Source organism: Neofelis nebulosa, chromosome 3 (assembly GCF_028018385.1).
Source record: "Neofelis nebulosa isolate mNeoNeb1 chromosome 3, mNeoNeb1.pri, whole genome shotgun sequence".
NCBI lineage: Eukaryota > Metazoa > Chordata > Mammalia > Carnivora > Felidae > Neofelis > Neofelis nebulosa.
In genome coordinates, this window is record NC_080784.1 from 165039041 (window position 1) to 165043653 (window position 4613).

Consider the following 4613-nt stretch of genomic DNA (forward strand, 5'->3'; position numbering starts at 1 on the left):
AGAGCAGAGGGGAAGAAGAGGGGGCCAGAGCCGGGAGGCAGAGCAACCTTCCTCCGGGCCTGGTCTGCAGCTCGCAGGTTATTGTTCCCAGATGGAGACTGTCAAACCCTGTCAGTCTCAGATACACGCCGAGAGCGCCACATCCGCATTCCTGGAATGTGTAACTGCCCGGCTTCACCTTCTGTGGCCCCCAATTCAATAACATGTCAAGTTCCTTCAGTCTCACCAGAGCTAAAATCCTCTCACCTACTCACGGGCTTTGCATTCGAAGCATACATGCACTGTGGCTGTCTAAATATTTAAGCTGGGCTGAGGGGAGGCATATTTCCTCAGAACTGATTACACTGAGTCGTCTGAGCCAAGTGGGTCTCACCTGTTTGTGCTGCTTTCATGATGAGCTTTGGAAGCCAAGGGCCACGGACTGTGCTTATGAGGCCTTAGGACCGATGGTCACAAATGCTGTCCCCCCGGGGGTTGGCAGGTTGTGGTACTTCGGGAGAAGGAACATGGCCACTTGGCTGACTGCTCTTTATTTCAGGGCCTGGCTGTTGACATCACAGGGGTCCTGCCAGAGACTGCTGGAGGGATCCCGCACCCTTCGTTCCCCATTCAACATACCCAATCCGCCATGATAGGAAGCCCTCTCCTGTCCTGGCATGGCCTCTGAGTTGTGATGCTGCTTCTCCCCTGGTAGACCCTTTCTACCGTGAGTATATTCACTGACTAAGCAGAAACAAATTGGGCTCTTGTTCAAACTGCATTGAGTCTGCAGGCCACAAGCGTTCCTGTGGGGACAGATGAGGGTACCTGGGGCCCAGGGATGGTAAGTGACTTGTTCAGGATCACACAGCAATGGGTGATAGAACTGGATCTATAGTCCTAGGCCTTTGGCTTTCTATCCATTACGGGTTGAACTGTGTCCCTAGAAAGGTATGTTGAAGTCATAGCCCCTGGAGCCCGTGAATATGATCTTACCTGGAAATAGAATGTTTGTGGATGTAATCAAGTTGAGATGAGGTCATTAGGATGGACCCTAATTCAATATGACTGGTTTCCTATAAGAGGAGGGAGATGTGGACCGAGCCACACACACAGAGGAAAGATGGCCATGTGAAGATGAGACAGAGATCGGAGTTTTGCAGTCCCAGGCCGAGGAACACCTATATGAAGCCACTCCAAGCTGGAGGGAGCAAGCAAGGTAGGGTCCTCCTTTGAGGCTTCAGAGAGAGGGTAGCCTCGCCAACTCCTGGAATGCACACTTCCAAGCTCCAGAACTATGAGAGCACACATTTCTGTTGTTCGGAGTCATCAGTTTACGGTACGTGGTCACAGTAGCCCCTAGGAAAGCGACACGCCATCCAATAGCATTTCTGAAGCAAGGACTGGGTGAAATTCTGGATGCAAATGGAGTTCCTTGGAAGTTAATGAGAGATGGCTTAGTTATGGGTGTAGGACTTCAGAAGACCTGGCAGGTTATGTGCTGTGTACAAGTCCTCTCTGGGGAAAGACCCACCACTCTGTGCCTCCTCTTATCCTGAGACATGCCCTCCTCCATCAAAGCCCAACGATACGGGCTCCTTATCCATTTTTAAACTTTCATTTATGAGTTGATGTAAAATCAGAGGGACTTTTCCTCTAAATCCTTCTCTAAGCTGCCCAGCATAACACTGGTCATTTGCTTTTAAGTGGCCTTCCCATCTGAGGAATTTCAAGGCACTTACCAAACTCTGTGACCCATGGGGAGTGTCCTCTGGGGTTAGGAATTTCTGGTTTACATCTGCCCTCTGACCTCACCCTGTCCCAATGACTCCATTAAACGGAGTCATTTAGTTCAGTGCATTCAGTAAAGATAAGAGCTAGTATAAAAAAATACCGTGGCTCGGGCTTAGGGCTGACTGTGGGTTATGGGTTTGGGGAAGTGGATGCTTTGCAATTAACCTTCATTGTCTATCCTAATTCTCAAGAGATGGAGATTATGAGCTGGCAGTTTTCTGAGAATCCATGGGCCAAATCCTTGAGTCTGTAACAATATTGCTTACAAGGCATCAGTTGGTGGTTTGCCTCCAAGGATGGCTGTGTTCATAACCTAAAACCCAACAAAACCAATCCAAGAGAACCCTTAAGCTCACTACCTTCTGTTAACTTCACACATTGGCTGAGGTTGGTTGTCCAAACCCAAATCTCTTGATTGCATAACTGTGGGAGTGACTGTCCTAATAAACATGTTCTATTTTCTTGCCCCACTGCTCTTCTCTGAAGCTTCTTGTTTACTATGGAATTGCTAGGAATCTAAACACGTCAAGGGACAGTTTTCCCTGCCCCTCAAGGCATGAATTCAACTAAGTGGAACCATACCTTTGCTTTCTTCCCAAATCCACGGGCGGAACCAATTTAAACCTCATGATCATGCAACGCATATACGGAAACTCCCCTGTGTTGTTTTCATGTTTCTCCCGAGGACATAATGTTCTTGCCTGAGTTTTATCTACCAAAGACAGGCCCCACTCTCCAAGGACTATTGGCCTAAGCATTGGCCACTGCTTAAATCGATTATGGTACCCCTATGCAGCCACAGAAAGTCATGCTTTGGAAGCAAATTTAATGACATGGGGAAACATTTATGGCCTTCTATTAAGTGGAAAAGGCTGCTTACAAAACAGAGTGTACAGTATGAAAGCAATTATGTAAAAATTATGTATATATCCATAGAAAATCTGAAAAGCTATATTCCAAAATGTAAACACTGATGAAATACTCAGGGCTGTGAATGTGCAGGGGCTATTTGTGCAAAAGGGCATCCACTTGAGAGAACAGCAGTGGTGGACATCTTGGCACAGAGCTGTGCCTACTGAGAAGGTCCGTCTTTTTCTTTTCTTTTCTTTTTTTGATGTTTTTATTTATTTCTGAGACAGAGAGACAGAGCATGAGCAGGGGAGGGGCAGAGAGAGAGGAAGACACAGAATCCGAAGCGGGCTCCAGGCTCCAAGCTGTCAGCACAGAGCCCGACGTGGGGCTTGAACTCACGAGCTGTGAGATCATGACCCGAGCCGAAGTCGGATGCCCAACCGACTGAGCCACCCAGGTGCCCCGGTCCGTCTTTTTCTAATCATGTCCGGCACCAGATAGATTGGCAGCAGCCTCTGGGATGATGAATGAGTCTAAGTTTTTTCCTCTATATGCTTTTTCATATTTTGCAAGAGCTCCTCCATGAGTATGTGCTACTTTTGTACCAAGTTCAAAAGCTGTAATTCAGCCAATGTTTAGGAGATAATTGTTGGAAATATGAGCGCTGACTGCATATTTGACGATATTACAGAATTATCTTTAAGTATGCTAGTAATATTGTTGCTATACTTTTAAAAGACTCATTAGCTTTTAGAAATGCAAACTGAAATGTATGTAGATGACATAACGTGATGTCTGAGTTTATTTCAAAATAATATGGGAAGTAGTTAAGTGGGTAGGAGTAGAACATAAAAAAATGTTGTGAATTATTCATTGTTAAAGATGAGTGCTGGGTATATGGGGGATTGTAATACTATTCCATTTTTGTATATGGTTTAAATTGCCATAATACAAAGTTTAAATAAAACCAGAAAACTAGTGTGGGTCATGTGGCTGAGAGTGACCTGAAGTTTTCCGTATCTTTGCTTCTGATAGAATGGTGCAAGTCCACAGGCTTCCTGCGTGTGTCTTCCCATAAGGGGAGGGGGGGGGCAGGGGTATGGCAGCTAGTGGGGGTACAATGCCAGTGAGGCCAAGAAGGAAAGCAGCAGGACACATGTCACCTAACCACTTCTGCCAAAACTGCCCGGATTTGGCAAAGTAGTGACATTGTCACCATCCCAACTGAAGACAGGCAAATAGGTTCCATAAACTGGATTCCCAAGCAGCTTTACAACAGCTGTCACATGTTTAATGGGCTTAATTGTGCAAAGGTTGGTAACCAACAAGTCTTTGTCTCCACTGAGGGAAAATAAGAGGGAAAAGGATTAATTTACAGTGGAAGAAACTGGATTTAGCTGCATGGACAAACTAAGTACTAGTAAGAAAATGTTAAATACCCATAGGGCTATTGTATGATCTAAGAAGGATTTCAGTGGCCACAAAAGATTTGTCATTAGTTAACAAGTAGTCAACATTTACTCCCAGGGTTGGTTCTGCAGCCAATAATGATATCAAGAAGCCAGGTGCCTTGTTCCTTGTTTCTGTCTTTGTTTTTTTTTTAAGCAGACTTTTTTTTTTTTTTTTTTTAACAGTGGGCTTGTTGCCTCATGGTTACAAGATGGCTGCAGGACCTCCAGACATCACAGTCTTATGTGAGCATGTCTTACGTGAGCAGAAGGAGGAGAGCAAAAAAATAATAAAATAAAATAAAATAAAATAAAATAAAATAAAATAAAATAAAATAAATAAAATATATCTCCTGTGTAGCTTGCTCTTTTCTTTCTTTCTTTCTTTCTTTCTTTCTTTCTTTCTTTCTTTCTCTCCCTTTCTTTCTTTCTCTCTCCCTCTTTTTCTCTTTCTCCCCTCCTCCTTTCCTTCCTTCCTCCCTTCCTCCCTTCCTCCCTTCCTTCCTTCCTCCCTTCCTCCCTTCCTCCCTTCCCCCCTTC